General features: G+C 41.4%; 1 protein-coding gene and 1 long non-coding RNA gene across 3 annotated transcripts in view; one reads left to right on the forward strand and one right to left on the reverse strand.

Annotated features, from left to right (window-relative positions):
* Positions 1 to 22,240, reverse strand: part of doc2b (double C2-like domains, beta) — a 188,821-nt gene that overhangs the window by 139,776 nt on the left and 26,805 nt on the right. The window lies entirely within an intron of this gene.
* On the forward strand, positions 6,369 to 17,715 carry LOC145431582 (uncharacterized). The gene is made up of 3 exons (XR_013911933.1): positions 6,369 to 6,507; positions 17,348 to 17,431; positions 17,501 to 17,715. It is a non-coding gene; the product is annotated as an uncharacterized LOC145431582 (long non-coding RNA).

Below are 22,240 nucleotides of genomic sequence, written 5' to 3' on the forward strand. Positions count from 1 at the left end.
GTTTGCCATCTTAGGGAGAAATCAACACACATGGGTGTATGTCCTTTGTTGCTGAGATTTATTGATAAAAACAGTACAAAAAAATCAACCATTTGTACACATTTTTACAAATAATTATAAAAAGTGACTGAGTACATTTCAACATTTTCAGCAATCACTCACAATCCTTTTACCACATGTGTATCTGTTGCAGTGAACACATCGCACAGTGGCATGATTGTTCTTGCAATTGTGTTTGACCTGACACATGGCTCTTTTTCCAGGGCTCGGTGTGGAGGGTTGTGTCAAAGGCAACTGTTCTTTTCTTGCCTTCTTCGCAGCTACATGAGAGTGAGCTAACTCCCTTGCAAGCTCCACCAGGAAGTCCACCCGTCTTTCCTTCGTCCCGGAGCATCCTTGATACAGCACATGTGCATTCAGTGCTGCCATGTCAATCATGTTATAAAACACGGCAACTGGCCAGCGCCGTGTTCCTCTGCGGACAGTGTACTCCCGAACCATCTGGTCCATCACATCCACGCCACACTTTGTTTTGTTGTAAAGGGTGACAGTGTTTGGCTTCCTTTTGGTAGTGTTATCAGTCTGAACCACGCCGTGCATGCTGCTAAGAATGTAGACTGTCTTCTTCCGTTTGGCCGCATACGCCGTCAGCGTGGCAGCAGAGGTTGAAAACACCTAAGAAATAAGATAAATTGTTATTTCCATAGCACTTTTACACACAATGAAACACATAAACATAGAACCACAAAAGACCTGCAACATACCTGAGTGGTGAATTCATTGCGATCTGTCTGTCTAGTGGATTGAGGAATTTCCCTGCGACTCTTGTTGACTGTGCCGAGGATGGTGGTTTTCCGTCTAAGAAGTTTTTGCACAAGTGAAAGCGATGTGAAAAAATTGTCCGTGGTAACATTTCTGCCCTTGTCTAGGAATGGTTCCATCAGCCTCATTACTACATTTTCAGAAAGTCTCTCCCCAGTGGGACGACTGGGGTCCTTGCCAAGATATGGGAAGACATTGCAAATGTACTTGGATTTTAGGTCGCAAGCCACCCAAAACTTGATCCCAAACTTGTCCGGCTTACTTGCAATATACTGCAGGAAACTGCACCGAGTCTTTGATGGGAAAAGCTGTTCATCAACGGTGATATGTAGACCAGGGTTGTAGCACGTGATGCAGTTGGTGACAAATGATCCCCACAAACTGGAAATTGCAGCGAACTTATCAGTCTTTGCTCGATCACTGCGGGTGGACTTGTCATCAAAGCGTAGGTGTTGCATGATTTCTTGGAAGCGGTTTCGTGCCATAGTTCCAATTATCTGTGGGTTTCCCAGGTTTGCTGACCAGCAGTCATTTAGAGATGGAACCCTGGTAACCCCCCGCAAGATGACAATTGCAATAAATGCCATTAGTTCAGGGAGGTCCATGAACCAATGAACATGCTCCGTTTGCTGTGCATGTTGAACAGTCCATTCTTGAATGCTACGAAGCATGTCAAGAGTGATGAAACACAGGAAGCTCCGAAGGCGACTCGTGATATTTCTCCTGGCCTTAGCCGTTGGCTCTCCATCTGCAGCGTACGCTTCTATTGGGGTGAAAGGGAGACAGGTCCCCACCTGTTCTTCACGCCACACTGTGCCATCTTTCGCTGTCTCAGTCCCCAAACAAGCTCTCTTTTTAGGTGCAGAAGCAGTCTCCTCATCTGCAGTGTGAACAAATTCAAATTGTGAGCAATGGGAAGGTCCAGTATCTCCTCCTCTGTATCAGAATAATGTCTGAAATATCTTACTTACAAACTACATCCACTTACTTATTTGAAATGAAATAGGAAATAACATGAAATGCAACTAACCGGAAGACTGATCAGACAGCTCTGAGTCCGAATCCGGCTGAACTTGTAGGTCTTCTCCATCCGAGTCACAAGGGTCGACTTCCCTCAGGATCATTTCCAAGGCCTGCTGAGTGGTGAGTCTTCTCTGCATTTTCTTTCCTTGGAGAGGAGGTCCGTACACCACAGAATTCTTCAGGGCAATGAAGGATTAGGCTAAGTGTAGTGAGATTGTATCATATATATAGGGCTTGGCTTCCTGATCAATGCTCCACTACCAAAAGGAAGCCAAGCCCTGCCACCCTTTACAACAAAACAAGGTGTGATCACATTGATGCCACAATGGACGACTGATCAATGCTCCACTACCAAAAGGAAGCCAAGCCCTGCCACCCTTTACAACAAAACAAGGTGTGATCACAGGGCTTGGCTTCCTTTTGGTAGTGGACAATTGATCAGGAAGCCAAGCCAAGGTAAATGCAGACTACAGATACCATGGCAGTGCCAGGATTGTGAGTGATTGCTGAAAATGTTGAAATGTACTCACTCACTTTTTATAATTATTTGTAAAAATGTGTACAAATGGTTGATTTTTTGTACTGTTTTTATCAATAAATGTCAGCAACAAAGGACATACACCCATGTGTGTTGATTTCTCCCTAAGATGGCAAACTGAAACACTCCAAGTTGGTGACTTTTGGAGATTTGTTTCCCTGGATGATTGAGAATGCATCAAGATGAAACACAAAAGGAAGCTCACCGCTTTTAGCAGCTCCCCCACCCCCTCATCCACACACCCCCACTCCCCTCCCTCCAGAATTCCCAGGTAACAACCCAATTTACATATGAATGACTAGCCAATTTAGCTTCCACTTGGCTGAAGCTAAAGCTTAGCTAAAAGCCTACCAGCCATTTGGCTGGTGGCGGGTTTTAAAGGTAGAAAGGTAGAAGCCTGGGACTGCCAGTGCTAGGCCTGTGAGATCTAGTTAGCTGCTCTTTTAGGCCATGTCCACACTAATGCGTTTTCAAACGAAAACGCATCTTTTTCTCTCCGTTTTGGCCGTCCGTCCACACTGAGACGGCATTTTCGTTCAAGGAAAACGCAGCATTTTGAAAACGCTCTCCAAAGCGGATACATTTGAAAATGCCGTTTTCGCGTCGCAGTGTGGTCAGCGAACCCGGAGCCTTTTCGAAAACAATGACACATTTTAGTCATGTGATGCAGTCATGTGACCAACTAAACTAAGATAGCGGAGGGCATTACACAGCAGTTGTTTTGTTTGCTCGCAATTTTGACAGCCCTATTAAAGATTAATATCAGGTTCTACATGCTCCAGATAGCTATTCCTCAAATTCCTTTCCTCAAACTTTTTACGTTTGTGATACTCGCAGCAACAACTCCGCCTCATTGTTTGCAGCAATGTTTCAAAGAGCAGGAAAGTAAATAAACGGCAGACAGAAATGAGGCAGGTCGAATCGTCTTGCGTTTCACACATGCGCAGTACTGGAACGTAAGCGTTTTCAGCCGTTTCAATGTGGACGCACAACTCTGTGAAAATGACTGAAAACGATAGTGTGGACGTGGAGCGTTTTCAGACGAAAGCGCCGTTTTCAGGTTTATCCAGGGTTGTGTGGACGTAGGCTTACTAACTAACTTTAAATGTTTTTATTAGATTATAGTGGTGAAAATACACCCATGTCATGTCCAAGTTAAGTGCTGTATGTGTGCTTTTATGTGGAATGCAGTCATTTACATGTATTGCCTTGTCTAAACATTAACATTATTAATGTTCAGAGCAGAATCATGCTAACAGGGCACGGAGCGTAAATATCAAGGCGCGTAAGAAACAGATCAAATACTAATAGTGAGGATTACATAAAAATGAAACAAGAGCTTTTGGAAGCAACAATTGTGTATATGTGTAGCACAAATGACTATAGTCAGAAACCTAGAAGCACGTCACCTCTCATCAGCCATCCTGACACACCTGCAGATGCTTATGTGAGAAGCAATATCCAAATTCACTGCATGTGCAGGCTCTCCAATCAGCTCTGATAAAACTGCTCAACATGTTTGCTCACTTTTCCCCCAAATAAGGTTTCAACGGCCCCCCCCCCCCCCGAAGAACAGCAGAGATTCCACCATCCCTGCTGTTGTAAATTTCTCCCACAGCTTACAATTCAAGTTTCTCTGCGTGCCATGTCTGTCACTTGTAATGTGTCTGCCAACATTAGCAAGCATACTACTGTTAACTGACATGACTGACAGCTTCTAGTATCACTTTCACTTGTCTCTGAAGAATGGACAGCATGTGCTGAGCATGTTCCCCAGACACCTTCTCATCTAGACTTCTTCAGCTTTATTTTCTCCAGTGTTGCAGCAACGTCTTGCACCACAAACTCCTTCTGCTTTCCCATAAGATAACTTGAGGTGGCGCGTTGCTCCCTCTGCTACAATAATCTCAATCTGCACTGTGTGTTATGCTGTTATTTCCTAATCTTGTAGAGCAGTATGGATATATGAGGGGTGAGAAGAAAACCTCTTTTTCTTTTAGCTGTTCCTCCAGTTGAAACTCTGAGATTACTTTGACAAATTCTAGGCTTGCCTGAGTCATTTTCCCACTAAATATGTGACGCATATGTATCCAAGCCTGTGGTGAAATTTGCAGGTGTGTCTTTCTGTCCCACCTCATTTAGTGCTGCTGTAACTCACTCCTCAGGTGCATGCTTGCCGTTCTTTGTCATCCCACCAACTAGTTCACCAAAAAGGAAATTACAAGGAAGGCACCTTAAAAAAGATAACAGGTCCTCTTTAATAATGTTAGCTACAATGCAACAATAAGGTTTATACAGTAAACAAGGCTTTTAGCGACACTTTGCACATTGCTGTGTAGGCCGCAGAGACAAGTGATTCATGTCACTGATTGCTGGCTTTTCAAAAACATGTTTACACCTGGTCTGAGTGCAGCCTCCTGCTTCCATGGATGTTACAACCAAAAGCAGTGACGTCTTGGTCCTCGTGAACACACAGATTATTCAAACAGTTATCAGACTTGTTTGTACAAGGACGTGAAAAGCTTTTCCGCTGCTGTTTTCGACTTACCTGGACAACTGCTTAAAAGCAGGGACCTGAAGACAGGTAGTCCTGACAAACACTGTACTGCAATTTCGCTGCATTTCCTGACTGTCTGACACTGCGATTACTACAGCTCTTTTCTGTTTGAAATGGGTTATTTTTTCCCCTAAATCAGGGTTTGTACAGTTGTGCTTATCAAACGCCAGCTCTTTGCCCTTTTTGCACAAAATCTTCCTTTTGACTTTTTTTGTACTTATTTTTGTCCTCCATGCAAAGCTCTGAGCATTATAGTTGTTTTTCCATCTTAAGCATATATACGCACAGAATAGTTTTCTATATGAGATCGCTGCAAAAAGTGCAGCCTTACCTAATGTCCACCCTACTGTTACTCATTTTATATTAAGATTTATAAATCTAGTTGGTATTGGTATGGTGAGTATCCTTCAGTAATACTAATAAATCACACAGCAATAGTACATTCATGTAGTTGTAAAAAGCATGACAGTGTTTTAAGTAATCCAAAGTATTCACTGAGTAACGTGAATTAAAGTAACCTTCCCAACACTGGTTCATAACTACACATTGATAGTGGATGGCTTTGGCACCTGTGATTCACGTGTAAAGGCCTCTGTGAATGCAAACGCACACAACCCCATCTTGTTAATGGGCAACTGGATTTGGAGACCAGGGTAATGACTTGGTCTCTTACTGGGTTCCTCAACCACTCATCAGTTACTGAACTCCCATTCTGAGTGCTTTGTATTGTGCAGAATTTAAAAGTGGAGCTTTCAAGCAAGCAATGGATCTGACTGACAAAACAGGGTGCACTGCATGCTCCCACAGTAGCTACTTGTCAGTCATAAGTTCAACTCTGTTTTTGACTCTACTAAGGACCAAAAAATGAACACCATGTTGTTTCCAGTAAGTCTTGAAACTACTGATTGAGACCACTAGCTTGTCAGGAAAGTGTTTACTGTGGTCATAGATCAGGCCTACTCTACCTCCTAAGCCACTGTTCACTTACCATCTGTGGTTTAAATGTTGTGGCTTAATAGCCCAACGGTACTCTCCACTGATGGGAGTATGGACGGTAAAATGTCAGGATCTAAATATATAATTTGACTGACTGAAACAATGCAAACAAACATTACCAGAAGTGCTATACTGACAGACCAGCCACATCTCTCCATCACTCCCCAAAGAACCCATCAAACAGGATGACTCCGTCTCTCAGAGCCCCTTCAGAGAGGCTCTCATGTTGAAAAAGCAATAGCCCTCAGGTGAGATCCTCAGGCAAAATTAATGTGGACAAGGGTTCTTCACACTGATTATTTGATTGGCCCTTGCCCTTCTAAGTTTGGCTGCAGATAATTGGACGTATCTTCTGCAATGCTGCTACACTGGGTCTTGGAAGCAAATGGAAATGGAATGACGCACATGCAGCACTAAAATGTCAAGGATAGAAAGTCATTGATGAGTTTATTGAAAATATAATTACAGTAGTAATTATATTTTGTGAATAAGGGCTGGCTAATCCAAAATTTGTAGATAGATAGACAGATAGATATGAAGACACTCATGATTACCTGCCATCATTGTCACGGTAAGTAAGTTTATCTTGTTGGTCAGTGCACGATTTTTTTTCTAAGACTGCATCAATTACTGAGATAAAGCCAGATAAAAAAGCTGATTTTCTTTTGAAAATTAGTGTTTCATTTTCTCGCTGACCTGCTCCCCCGCTATTTTAACAAAAGCAGGACCTGCGTAAATGACTTCTAACTGAACAATGAGATGAACCCAGTCAATAGCAAGGCTAAACATCTTGATTTTTTTTCCTCCAACCTCATAAACACTCTGCAAAGCACATACCTCCAAACAACAGGCTGTTTTCTCCTCAAGGACCCTTTTGAATAAAACGTGAAAGGGGAGTCTTTTCATCTGTCGTGCTTTCCTGTTTAAAAAAAAAAAAAAAAAAAACGTATAGCAGCGAGAGATTCTGGACAAATGAAACCATAGAAATACCCTTTCCTGCGATCGTTTGATTGGCCCTTGACCTCCTGTTTTTACTGTCAATCATTGAACCTCAATTTGTACATACTGCAACAATCTGAAAAAGGGAATCTGGTTTCTGTTCCCAAGCTCACGCAAGCTATTCCCTGAAGAAATGCTGTTCTCTTAGCCCTCCAATCATCCAAACCAACACTGCCTCAGTACCAACCTACACTGCTTTCATCTGCTCACGAAACTGAAATCACAAGCGACAACGAGCAAAGAAAAAATGTGAAAAAAGAAATCAAAGCACTTCAACTCATTGAAACGGATAGTTCCTAAATTAATTAACTCTTAAGTGTGCAAATGAAACACCTAATAAGTGGTCACCTTTTATGTTTTTTCCACAGTAGCTACAGTGATTGCAGGTAATCTGCAAATTCTAAAGCCTTGAAGCTGCAGATGAAAAAAAAAATCAACAAAATAAATGAGAGGATTTAAATTCAGTGTCCTGTTGACACTGTGTGTAATATGAATGACAAAACATATTACACACAGCAAAAACACCACAAAAATGTCTAGTGCAGTGACTCTAATTAGTGAAGGTGAGGCCTAGCAGACACTAATCAGCCACATTTTCCGTGTGTGGACACTTGTCAGTTAACGAGGCCACACCGACAACCCCAGTCGTCAGGATGATGAGATAAATAAAGCTTCAGCTCCACTAGAGTTGTTATAAATGGGGAAATTATCCATAGGGGCTGAAAATGATTGTTATGCCCGGCTGTAAACATGATTTTGAATCAAATGACTCGCATTTTGAGTCAGCCTCCAGTGTTCGCTAGCAAAGCTAACATGCTAGCATTTCCTTACTAGCTTACTAGCTTCAGCTTTCAGCTCTGGAGGTTGTCGCTTGGGCTAACATAGTTATCCATTTAGCAGACCAGTGCTAGAGCATGTAGAGACAACCAGTGGCTGCTCTCTGCATGCTACATGCACTGCTGCGACAGTTCTAATAGCATGCACTTTCCAAACAGTTGCTAATTTAGCTGTAAAGTGTCTAGCTAGGGATTTCCTGTGTGCGCTTATGTAGGGGAGAGCGGGGTAAGTTGTCACACGGGTAAGTTGTCACACTGTTCATAACTCCAACACTAGAGGCTCTATCTCAAAAATGAAATAGCCACTTTGTGTGACTTCTTCTTCTATAGTCAACCTCCTGTTCACATGTGGTCAAGACTGCTCTAATCTGAGGTGAGCACATCTTTTTTATTTTTTTGACCTAAAAGGAAAAATAAATCACTTTAAATTTTCTTCAGTACAACTTTGTTAGGTATAGATGTTACAAATTATTATTTTACACAAAATAGAGGAGACATTAACGTGTCTTTTGATACTTCAGCTGATGTGCTATGTTGAGCTAACCCTGACATTTAGCCAAAATTAGCATAAATGTCAGTTTGGGGCAAGTTGTCTCATTAACTTTGGGGCAAGTCGTCACATGTGACAACTTGCCCCAATACAAATAAATGCTCCAAAAAATTGTGATATTGTAATTCATTTGTATTTGCAATAAGGTTTTTGAAGAAAGGAAGGAGAGGCAGGAATTAAGGAAGGAAGGAAGAAAGTAAGATGGTTCGAAATTATCAACGAAAGACAGAGCGTGGCAGAACACCACCTGACATTATGTTAAAGGCAGTCAGGCAGGTAAAGATGCAGAACAAATCAATCAGAAGTACAGCAAAGGATTTTGACATAAATTACCGTACTCTAACTCGGTATTGTCAAAAGATTACCAGAGAAGAAATTGAAAGTCAGACAGCCATGCCAACAACAATGGTTGGTTATACAACGCCAAGGAAGATTTTTTCCCCTGATTTGGAAAAGCAGCTTGTTGAGTATATTACTAGGTCAGCTGACATTTATTTTGGTCTGTCACCAAGTGAGGTCAGAAAGCTTGCCTACCAGTTTGCTGTGGCACACGAACTGAAGTTTGTGCCTTTGTGGGCAGAAAAAGAAAAGGCCAGCAAAGAGTGGTTTACAGGCTTTTTAAAGCGGCATACAACATTGTCACTGAGAAAGTCAGAAGCAACTAGCCTTGCCAGGGCAAGTAGCTTCAACAGAGAGAATGTCAATGCTTTCTTTGACAACTTGGAGAAAGTGTTATGCAAATATGAGTTTGGACCAGGAGACATTTGGAATGTTGATGAAACTGGGGTCACCACTGTACATAAACCAGACAAAGTGTTGGCCAGATGTGGATTCAAACAAGTAGGGTCATTGACCTCTGCTGAAAGGGGAACCCTTGTCACACTGGCCTGTGCTGTCTCAGCCATAGGGAATAGTTTACCTCCATACTTTATTTTCCCGCGTGTCCACTTCCGTAACCATTTCCTGATCAACGGGCCACCCGGCAGCAAAGGAGGGGCAAATTCCTCTGGATGGATGAAAGACACACACTTTGTTGACTTCCTGCAACATTTCAATGAACATACAAAGTGTTCAAAGGAGAAGCCCTGTTTACTCCTTTTGGACAACCACGAGTCTCATCTGTCCATTGATGGACTCAATTATGCCAAAGAAAATGGCATAATCATGCTGTCATTCCCACCCCACTGCTCACATCGGCTCCAACCATTAGACAGGTCTGTCTACGGGCCACTAAAGAGGCACATCAACAGCACGTGTGATGCCTGGATGAGGAACAACCCTGGGAAGACAATGTCTATTTATGACATTCCTGGGATTGTGGCAATTGCATATCCTCTGGCTGCAACCCCATTGAACATTCAGGCTGGTTTTAGGGTGGCTGGGATTCAACCTTACAACAGAAATGTATTTCTGGAAGCCGAGTTTGCACCATCCTACGTCACAGATCGCCCTATTCCGGACCCTGCCCTGCCAGGCCCCAGCACTACCTCTGCACTGCCAGGCCCCAGCACCAACTCTGCACTGCTAGGCCCCAGCACCAACTCTGAACTGCCAAGCTCCAGCACCATCTCTATCACGAGCTCACCCTTACCCAGCACTGCAATTACTGACAGCAGACTACCAACTCCAGAGGACATCCGGCCATATCCAAAAGCTGGCCGCCGAAAACCAAACAGCAAAGGAAGAAAACGACGCAAATCAGCAATTCTAACCGACACGCCAGTGAAGCAGCAACTAGAAAAAGAAAAGAATAAGGCTGAATCTAGCAAAAAGCTGTTTCAAAAGAGAGGGACGCGAGGGGGGAAAACATCTGGACCTATGAAGAACAACGCAGCTAAAAGAAGAAAAATAATTCAAGAGTCATCATCAGATGATGAAGAGTGCTTCTGCCTTGTCTGTGTGGAGCCATTTTCAAACAGTCGTCCAAAAGAGACCTGGGTAAAATGCATAAAATGCAACAAATGGGCCCATGATGCTTGCACCTCAGGCCAAGCAATTTATGTGTGCCAGAATTGTGACCCTGAAGTTGAGTCTGATTAATCAGAAATAGGGCATCTGTTTTGTTCAGAGGATAAACATGTTAATTAAAGCAAGTTATTTGCAGCATTCCATTCAGTTATGATGGATTTATGTGCAAGCCAGAGAACATTTGAGTTTAAAGTTCAAACTAAAGTTTTCTTTCTACTTAATGTTTTGATTAAAATGTGTATTGGATTGAAATAATTGTTTTTTTCCAAATTCTCTTGGCATAATTGTTCAAATTTCCAGTTTTGGTTTGAATTTAACAATTAAAATCAATAATCACAATTAAGTATTTGTGTTCATATTTTAAGATAATCTAGTGTGACAACTTACCTGCCGATGGGGCAAATTGTCACAAGTGCACATTCTCCATTCAACAGTCTACAACTCCGTAATGAGATAAGATATGAAAATGTAATGAATACATCATATGTGCCCGAGACTTCCTTCTTTCATTTGGTGAAACATTTATTACGTTGTGATGTATGGTGCTCAGTAAAAGTTAGTCAGTGTGAAAAGTGTGACAACTTACCCCGCTCTCCCCTATAATAAAGAACCTATTTCTAGTTTTGTCTAATTTAACCCTGTAATGCCACGTGTATCTTAGTTGACATCAGTTTTTGAGACATTTATAACATGAGTGTGACTTTTTTTTAATCCTAACTCCCTTATATGTTTTTATGTAAGATAAACTGCGAGCAATCTTTTTGCACAAACTCCAGATGTATTAAATTTATATTTAATTTCTTTTAATTTTTTAATTTGTTAGTAGGTTCAATAAAAAAAATTGAATTTTCTAGCTATAAATTTATGGTTCAGGCCTTAAAGGGTTAATACAAAGTATAAGTCGGTACCTTTATTAGTGTGCCATAAAGTAAAGAGTGACCAAAAACTATACACTGTGATGATACAGCTCTATAGGCCACTAAAACCTCTCACTGTGTCTGGTAAGAGGCATTTCAGGGCAAACCAATAATATTTCCTTAAATTTTTTTTAGACACCAGGCACTTTATATCTTCTTGAAAGTTGGCTCTTTAAATTATGTTACATCCATACATGACTCATTTAAAAGTTCTCTCTGTGCTCCTCATTTATCTAGAAACATGCACAACTGAGGCAGCATCTCAATAAATGTAGAAATCCCAGCTTGAGCATGTCCACCACCATGCACCTGTTGGTCTTTAAACAAGGTTGGCGTGTTTGATTGGTGGTCCTGAGCATGCTCAGGTGATGCATTACCTCTGTGATGAAATGCAGCGTATACTTATGCTAGTATAGAATAAAGGATTGGACTCCATGATAATACTTTACTTTGTGTTAGAGCTTTTGTTCTGTTCACAGGCCTATTTCATCACACACCTCGCAGCACACGTGCAGCATGTGTCACTCTGTAAGAGTTACAGAGTGACACATAACATATAGCATGATAAACTGATGAGATTGATGTTAGTATACAGTAAGGTTTAAAAGGCCTCATCGCTGTCTATGGTAACGATCAGTGTAGAACTGACAGCACAGCAGTACTGAATCCTCTGGCTAGCAATGAACTACTGCTCAGCTCACAGTTTGAGACGCTTGATTGTACCAGAATTTGAGGGTGCTCAGATGCGCCAATATATCATCACTGATAGCTTGAAACTGCTTCCTTTGGAGACATCAGAGAGTTAATTAATCATCTCAATTTCTAACCCAGAGAGATGACTGTTCTCTGTACCTTTAACATTTCAGTCAGGAAGCAAAGATGCATGGCACATAGCACAATAAAGATTTATTGAGATAAAAGGATGATTAATAAAAGTCTGTTTCATAATTACAGGGTTTTGGCCCTGTCAAAGGGGCTTTAGGTTTGGTAACACTGTAAGGTTTGTTGGTCTTTAGACCAGTCCACTGGTTCAAACTGGATTAGCTGGATTGATCGTCATGACTTAGACCGTTCCTTTAGTGCAGGGGTCGGCAACTCCAGGCCTCGAGAGCCGGTGTCCTGCAGGTTTTAGATGTGTCCTTGATCCAACACAGCTGATTTAAATGGATAAATTAGCTCCTCAGCATGTCTTGAAGTTCTCCAGAGGCCTGGTAATGAACTAATCATTTGATTCAGGTGTGGTGACCCAGGGTGACATCTAAAACCTGCAGGACACCATCTCTCTCTTTCTCTCTCTCTCTACGTTCCCTAACCCTGCTTTAGTGCCATGGATTGGTTGACGACTTTGATATTTTGTAAAACAAATAAAGTGGGTTCTGAACACATGCAGTTAGTGGGGTTAGGTTAACTGGTGATTCTACATTGACTGTAGGTGTGAATGGTTGTCTATCACTGTGTGTTAGCCTGCGACAGACTGGTGACCTTTCGAGGGTGTACCCAGAGGTGTGCCTCTGTGACAGCTGGGATATGACCCTGAATTGGATACATGGAAAGATGGATCAAATAACATCTGGATGACTTGTTGTGAAAACTCACATTCATGCTCCCCTTGGGATGCACTGCAACCACACTGATTATCCCTTTAATCAAGCAGCATCACTAACTCAAAGTCTTATTTCAGCTGGGTCCACTTTAGTCAAAGGAAAATTGTTATTTCTGTCTGCAGCAATTTATGTTTCATGGTATGGGTCTGCACCTACAGGGAACAGTGTGCCGAAGCAGACTGTATGAATTGTGAATAGCAGATCAAATGCAGACACAAAAGAATGTGGAACAAGACTTGATATTAACAAAAGGCGAGCCAAAACTAAACATTAACCTAAAGTGGAAGAACTTAAAAAAACAACATGAAGAACTCTGACACGAAACTTGGAACCACAGCAAGAAACACACAGACTAAATACACACAGAAGGTGATCAGGGGAAGTGGAAACACATGGGGAAACAGCTAAGGCTAATCTGACTCAACGAGAAAAGGAAGCAAAGCCGACTATACTGACATAGGACACAGACTTTCAAAATAAAACAGGAAACAGCATAGGCATGATAACACAACCATGATAACATGAACAAGAAGACAAGAAACATGACAAACTAACACAGAAGACCTAAGTGAAACACAACTAGACCAAATGTAAGGGAACCAAATTATAATCCTATTACTCAACATATTTCAAGGAATAACTTGTGAACTCAAAACGTAAACTGAAAACGCTGGGTCAGAAAGCCAGGATCGTGACATCCACAGGCAAGAAGTGCAGCAGCAAGACCTAAAGTGCATAAAAAGCAAGCATTGAAGATAACAGATATGCCTATTATTAAATCAGACACTCTATAAAAATGAGGTGCTGGAAGGCAAACGATTTTGCCATCAGCCTAATGGATAGGATACAATGTATAGAGCTAATTAGTATTAGCATCCTGCCATGCTAAACTAAACACAAAATATAGAGTCAGGGCACTTACAGGACACAGACTTGAAATCTGTAGCCTTCTCATTCAGTAAAGATGATGGCAGGAGTATAATTTTAAGTGTGTTGTTATCTGTACGCTAGCATTCAGTATAGCTGCATAGATAGCCAAGGTTATCGCTATGAGCCACATGACACATTGGTGGGGCTTTTTTTTTAACAAAAAGCTGTATTGAATCAACACAAAGTACATTCACAGTGACAAAGTAATAGTTTAGTGAATATTGCCAATAAGAAACAGAAACAGGAGTGAAGGTTTTGTTCCCTTACAAGGGTTTAAGTACAACGGTATTAGAAGAACCAATTAAAGACTCATTTTAGCTCATTTGGTCCAAAATGTACATAAAACTTAAAGTAACGAGTACGGCATGTTAAATATTGATGCACTGTGATGTTCGTTTTTTCAATATGGAATGTAAGAAAACATAAATGTGCAGCAATGAAAGGTCAGGGCAAATTTCAAAAAATTAAAGGAGGTGGTGTTGGTGGGGGTTGTATACATGCTGTTTTTGTTGTTGTTGTTTGTTTTTTATCCTGGTGACAACTGAAATTAAAGCTTTTCAAGAAGGCTTTAAAGTGGCATGACATGTTTCAATATGAGGGAAGTCTTTTAAGATCAGTGAACACAGTTATGATAAATTAACATCATAATTGTAAATTCCCAAAACTGTGCTTCTAAGATAAACAAAGATTCCCATTATGTCAGAATGTAGCCCATGGCTGATTTATTTATTTATTTATTTGATTGAAACTAACTTTTTAAATGATTTTAAGGTTGTTTTCTCTGCTTTTATGGTTTTTGTTTTTGTTTTTTTACATTTATTTGATTAAAGTGGAGCCCATTTTGCAACACGGCATTTGGTTCATGTGGGGGAACAACTTTGGAGCAGCATCCACCTTTCAGGAAACAAACCCACCTCTGTCCAGATGTGTCCCTCAAAGATTCAGTTGCCTTTGCTGTCTGAGGATCAGCGAGATGCCTGCCATCATTTTCCTCAGAGAACACAGCACCTGTTGATGATGTGACTTAAAAAAACAAAAAAAAAAAACTAATCTGGTACCAAAGATGGCTAAGAACAGAATTTATTTTAAACACCTTGTCATCCTGTTGCTATACCAACCACCAGATTAGATTTTATACTGGGAACCATCCACTGTGATCCTTAACCAGAGGTTTAAGGAAGAGAAGCAGGTGTGTGAGCGTGCATACCGTGTGCGCAGAGATGTGAAAAATAAAGGGAGGCTGTTGTTTTCGTTGTTTTCTGATTAAATAGAGGGGGACAAAGAGGTTTGAGTGTGCGGCGAGGAGGAGACAGACGGATTACATTATGTTAGCCAGCAGGAGTCTGTGGTCAGACACTGTGTTGTATGAGCCAGCAGGAAAATGCCTGCTGAGTGTTTCTGCAGGGCTGTACTAGATTTTCTCCATAGATACACCTACTGAATTCTATTTTCTTCTTCACGTGTGTTGTCTGTAATAAAAATGTCTTCCATATGGAATCGAATTGCTTGCTTTTAGGTTTATTTTTAATGCACAGTATACCTGTGGCTGCAGGGTTCTTCCAAAGAAATATGAATGGATTTCTCAGGTTCTACCCATTTTTTGCAGAAGTAAAGGGTGGTAGGGGTGCTGTCTGGTTTTCTATCTTAATTTCACATCTTCTCAGAAGACTATTTTAGTCAGTCAGGTAATCTCCTGAGCTCACATTGGATGTTAGCCCTAAAAACCTGGTGGTTGGTGACCGCACAGTGACAGCAGAGCTGTTGGGGTGAAAAGATGGGGACATGACTCATGATTACTAATGCTTCTTCACTTCACTTGTAATAAATTAAGACACGGGAGGCCTTTTTTTATTGGCAGTGAGCAGGATAGGCTGCAAGTGGGAAGGGTGGGAGAAAAGCAAATAAATAATAGATTTTCTTAGTCTTAAATCTGGGTGTGGAAGCCAATTACAGTGAGCCTCAGGATTAATTGAAAATAACCGGTCGGGCTTAATGTAAGGAAGAAAAAAAAAAGCGCTTTAGCCCATGAAAAATTAGCATGAGCAACAAAATATATGCAGGGGCTCATTAGAATTTTCAGCACTTCAATTCCAATTATTAGCACAATTCATCTTCCAGAAAGTGAGAAATCAGGAGGGGATTGCACAAAGAAAAGATTATTCTTTCACTCTGAACAAGAGAGCAAATGAGAGACAGCCAAGAAGAGAGAAAAAATAACCTCTAATTGCTTTTATCCTCCGGATCCATTTTGTACATTTGTGAGAGCAGGCGAGCAGTGTGCTGTTTGACTCGTGGTGCCTCTCACCGAGTCTACAGAGTGAAGATGAAGCCGTCACTGCCACACCTTATTGAATCTCCACTAAACAGATGCCGTCAGCCGCAAGATACGATCTCTGACAGCACGTATAGCAGAGGGCAACGGTGGATACAATGTCCTCGCTTCCTGAAGTGAAGCTGCATTTGTGCGATTTAATTTACAGGGTTTCAGTGACATGCTTACACAGATTTCACTGTATTTCGAGTATCTAGCATTAGCACTGGAAAATCAAGTCAAAGATTATTTCTAGATCACGTTTGAAGCAATATCACCTCAGCAAAGTGCTGCACAGGATATATCTGAAATTAACAATAAATGTGCACTAAAACACACAATAAAAACATAAACCTTGATTTAACAAAATCAAATGAAACAATGGTAGAAGTAAATGAGCTCTGTTTTCACAATAAAAGCCAGGATATCCTGCTGCATCAACACTGAAAGCTGGCAAGCATGAGTTGTTGTTGTTTTTTTTAAACAAGGATTTAAAATGATTGAGTGAGTGACTGCGAAGCTCTCACATGAAAGGGTGAGGTTGTTCCAAATTTTAGGGGACGCCACCAAAAAGGCTCTGCTGCCTCGGCTTTTGTGCAATATCTCTAAAATGAGAAACATCCCATCTCAGTGTAAAGCTGAAAAACTAGTTCATGCATTTATTACTTCTAGACTCAACTATTATAATTCATTATTACTGGGTTGTCCTAAAAGCCTCTATCTGATCCAGCCACAGTACTGACAGGGACTAGAAAGAGAGAGCCTTTCTGTCCCATATTGGCTTCCCTTCATCGGCTCCCTGTTAAATGTAGACTCAAATTTAAAATCCTCCTCCTGACATACAAGGTCTTGAATAATCAGGCCCCATCTTATCTTGAAGACTTCACTGCACTGTATCACCCCAATAGAGCACGTTGCTCTCAGACTGCGGGCTTACTTGTGGGTCCTTTAAAAGTAGAATGGGAGGCAGAGCCTTCAGCTTTCAGGCCCCTCTTCTGTGGAACCAGCTCCCAGTTTGGCTTCAAGAGACAGACACCCTCTGTATTTTTAAGATGAGCCTTCGAACTTAGTTCTTTTTTGACAAAGCGTATACTTAGGGGTGGATCAGGCGACCCTAAATCCTTCTTTAGTCACGCTGTAATAGGCCGAGGCTGCCTGGGGGGTCCCATTATGCACTGTTTCTTCTTCACTCACCTTTTTTGCTGAGTATGTGTTTATACAACACTCTGCGGTTATTATTAATCTCTGTCTCTCCTGAAAGTGTATCTTTTGTCCCGTCTTCCTCCCCTCTGATAGGCTGATAGGCGCCCCTCCCTGAGCCTGGTTCTGACAAAGGTTACTTCCTGTTAAATGAAATGGACTACAAGCCGGTGTAGAGAGGTGAGTACAGGTGTGATGTGAACATGCGATTTCTTTCCTGTCAAAAGTTGCATTTTGTACAACCTGCAGGAGACAAAGTAACAACTGATCCAGGCCAAACATTCAGTCATGTGGAGGGAGGCAGGCTTTCACTTTACTGAGGAGCTCGTCGAGATGAGCCTTCAAGAGCTAATCTGTTTAAAAGTGACAAAATAAAGTGTACTTCAGAATGGGATGCTATTTCTCCAAATCTTAAATCAATATGTCTTCTCATTGATCTGTTCAGAGACTTACTGGTCACTTTAATTGCTTTTCTTTTCAGTCATTACAATTGCCAACTTTACACAAGTTACACAAATAAAGAGGGTATCTCTAAAAGTTGCAGGACAGTTTACTTTCTAGTGACACACACACACAAAAAAGATGTTTTTCAACTGATCAGGGCCAAACATTGTGCAGCCCCCCTCATGCTGTCAAAAGACTTCTGACTCACTGAGGCAGGAATAATAGACCTCTGGCAATTTTTTGTGGCACCGGTGTCTGGCACTAACACGCTGGCAGCCTATCCATTCAGTTCTGAGGCTTGTAGTCTCAAGAGATCCATCTGGCTTTGGTGCAGTCTGTAGCCCCTCGATGAGATTGTGTTCTGGGGAGTTCGTATATCGGGTGCACACCTTTGGCTCATTGCTGTCTTTCTCAAACCTTTGCTGAGCAATCTTTATGGCGTGGCAGGGCTTGGGGAAGTGGCTACGAATGGGTTGGTGAATGATAATCAGAAGATGTATCTTGACATTTACATTTCGAGGTCTGAGTGAATTCCCTTAATCTTAGTCTTGAGAGCTTAAAAATAGAAAGCAGCTGAACTTTGGAATTGCCAACTTAGAGAAGACTAGTTTTTCAAGCTCTAAACACATGGACTGCTATACATGCCAATTCAATTGTTATTGTATGCTACATTACATTACAGATGTCATATTCTATCTCATAACACAATTTTTAACGTCATTCATGTCAAGCTGCAGAGCTTGTAAACTGATGTGATATACTTGGGGTGTTGCTTTCTATTGCTTTGAAAGAACTGATATGTGCCACTCAACAATGAGCATTGATTCATATGTTTAGTTGCAGTGGCACACGCACGACTGTCTGAATTGTATCACAGAAGCCGTATCTACTTGTTACTGTAGGATGAAGATGTAGGTAAGTGTGCTTATTGTTTTTCTTGTCTGACTGTAACATGAATTAGCGTGAAATTTGTTCTGGACATTGTTCACGCACTCTTAATTAGAACATTAAAGAAAATATTATGTTCCACATGCACAGTAATTATCACATTTTGGGGCCAAGCCATAACATTAAGTGTTTTTTTGATAAGATTTGACTTGTTGGTGATTCTTTACATGTAATTCCAGTGACCATCAAAGATGAAGTGATTATTCACTCATATTTAGGTAGGAGCTTCAAAATAGCCGCACAAATAACTACCCTGAGGCATTTTCCATCATGGCTGTCTGGCGGCAAGACTTTCTTCTGGAAGAGGAATCTCAACAGGGGGCCCGGGGACCACTTGAGCCCCACGTCACTCCTACTTGCGGCCCGTATATTGACGTGAAGAAATATAATACAATACGAACAAAATTATAGCAGAAGAGCTGCCACGTGTCACATGGTGAATCGTTGTTCAAACTCAGTGAACTTTATTTAAAACCTTGTGATGTCTGGTGGGTAGTGTGCATGAAATGATGTGCACTACTGCAAACGCTGTATATGGGGCGGAGATTCAAAGCTCAAGAAGTGATTGAATTTGTGAGTTTTTTTTTTATTTTGGCAGTCACATTCAATTCTTTGTAGCTTCACTCTCATCCTCGTACTCTTCCTTGTGACGGCTCTCTGATAATGGCTTCTCCTATTTGCTGGGATCACAGGAAAGCAAATTTGTGTCTGTGCATGTGTCTGCTTTTGAAGTGTTCTCGCTATAATCTAAAGTATAGGCTTCTGAGCGGTAGAGGTTCTCTGAGCTGCAAGGATTTCACGTGAAAGCAGTGATTTGTAATTTGCTGGTTTGGCAGCTACTAAGCTTGTGCCTCGGGGCGAGCGCTGAATGCAACAAGGGAAGGAACAGACTCTGCTCATTGCCTTTTTATTAAATCTCCTGAAGTCCTTCACCAGCCAAGAACAAATATCCACTGAGATCCCGTTTAAACAGTGTGAGCTCCTACATAAATTCAGCTGTTGATTAACTCATTAACGACTGTCCACTCATTCATAAGAACATTTTGGTCTGTCAGTCTGAGTGTGTTCACCGAGACTCTGGCGACAATATTATGTGATATCAACATTATTGCCAATACCTTTAAGCTTTTTAACCCTCTTAGGTCGAGTGCCTCAGTTACACTCCATTGCAGATGCGGACACGGAAGGCTGGAGACCTGCCGAGTAATACCTTCAGTTATACATTTTTAGTGTGCCACCTGTTCTGCATATTTGGCTGGCAATGTGTCTTTCCTGCAAGTCCAAGTCCATGTGGTTACAAAAACAAATAAACAACAAACAAACAAAAGTCTATCAGAAAATGCCATTTTTGTATTTATTAAATTGTTCTTGGAAATCAGGGAACAAAGAAACATTTAATCTAAGAGTAAACTTTCATTTTTCCCCAAAGTATTAGCATGGGGTTGGTTTTGGGTTATCGCCTGTTAAGGCTCAGCTCACAGATTTACAAGGTGTGACACTGACACAGAGACTGAGACACAGATCCGGTACAAACTATAAAATCAGTATTTCTATATCCAAGCGCAAGATGTCAAAAAAGATTGACACACTCAGTAAAACTGGCACAAATTACAACAGTATAAATTTATTTCTTTGGCATTTTTGTGGTTATTTCCGATTATATGTGGAAAATACTTTCTTGCCAAGAGGCAAAGAGAGACAGAGGCTGCATGTGCACATCTCTCTTTTTTTGTTCTCATCCACCAAGAACGCTGTGGCAGGAACATCATTCTGATTCTGACAGATCTGCCAACTCACTTGTGTTTGACATAATATCACCCGTCAAAGTTCCCACTGGGAAACGTCCCAGTGCTCCCAATACGCCGTGCCTCTCTTGTTGTGTGAATTTACTTGAATTTTCTTTTGAAACCTCTGACAGGTGGAGTGAATGATCATCTTGCTACGATGTCATATTCTTCTTGAAAACTGTAGGCCCTGCTGTTCAGGTAGGGCGACCAGGTGTCAAAATTTACTTGTAACTGCACAGCATTTTATACCCTTCTTCCTCACGCCCCACATATTGAGGCACTGTCCTGCATTTCTGATTGTTTCTCACGTTTACTGAAGCCAACACACACACATGGATCAAAAAGAGATGCAGATCTATGGATGAATCATTTCTAAAACCCAAAGCTGGGCGGAAATAACAGAAATAAGATGAAAACAATAAAAACAAACTTTAGCTCAAATTTATATGTACTATATTTGTACATATAAAGCTCCCTTCAGCCCCCTCTTCTGTGGAACCAGCTTCCAGTTTGCATTCGGGAGACAGACACTCTCTTTCCTTTTTGCTAAAGCATATAATTAGGGCTAGATCAGGTGACCCTGAATCCTCCCTTAGTTATGCTGCAATAGATGTAGGCTGCCGGGGAATTCCCATGATGCATTGAGTTTTTCCCTTTCCAGTCACCTTTCTCAGTCACTATGTGTTAACAGACCTCTCTGCATTGAATCGTACCTGCTATTAATCTCTGTCTCTCTTCCACAGCATGTCTTTATCCTGTCTTCCTTCTCTCACCCCAACCGGTCGCAGCAGATGGCCCCGCCCCTCCCTGAGCCTGGTTCTGTCGGAGGTTTCTTCCTGTTAAAAGGGAGTTTTTCCTTCCCACTGTCGCCAATGTGCTTGCTCATAGGGGGTCATATGATTGTTGGGTTTTTCTCTGTATGTATTATTGTAGGGTCTACCTTACAATATAAAGCACCTTGAGGCGACTGTTGTTGTGATTTGGTGCTGTTTAAATAAAACTGAATTGAATATTTACTCAGTGGGAAAATGAGTTCATTCATAGCACATGTGTCCTTTATCATGCCAGCCGTGTAATCTGAATAGAGACCGGACCATCCCTCATCCTAGTGGCTCTTCTCTGCATGTATTGCTTACCCAAACTTTTTCTTAACCCAAGCTCAATAGCAAATGGCACTCCCCAGTGGCAACAGTCTCCTCCAGCAGTAATGCACCCTGCCACACTGCAAGAACAGCTCAGAAAGAAGCACAGCCCTAACCTTACAGCTGTGCAGATCCAAAACTAAATGAGCCCGTGCGTAACCACCACGATCCATCAGAGCTGCACACAGTATAAGGCAGATAGCTTTAATGTTGTGGGGGACGAATGTATAATTGTGCATTAATCTGTCAGCAGTTTGTGACACATTCTGCTTGATCAATGAAAACTTGTGTTGCTTGAGGGAAATCCTGAATACACAGGATTTATTCCTAGAAAAAACAAATGCAAGTGTGTGCCAATCCCTCCAGTAGTGGTGGAACAAACCAAGTCTCACATCTACATAATCTAAATGTGAAACATAGAGAATATGTGCTTTATAAAGCACTGGTCATTATTCATGCAGTGCTTCTTTGAGGGTCAAACATAGCTTCAGGCTATGTGATGTCAGAACTCTGGGACATTATCTGACCCTTGAAATGATCTGTGGTCAGACTTCTAGAGGGAAGTACAGGTCGTGTTTTTAAACTCCGAGTGCATCCTGATGCCTGAGGGGATGTAAACGCAACATACCGATCCTGTTCAGGCATCAACCACACCGCATGGCCTCCTC

The sequence above is a fragment of the Astatotilapia calliptera genome, chromosome 10 (genome assembly GCF_964374335.1).
Source record: "Astatotilapia calliptera chromosome 10, fAstCal68.1, whole genome shotgun sequence".
Classification (NCBI taxonomy): domain Eukaryota; kingdom Metazoa; phylum Chordata; class Actinopteri; order Cichliformes; family Cichlidae; genus Astatotilapia; species Astatotilapia calliptera.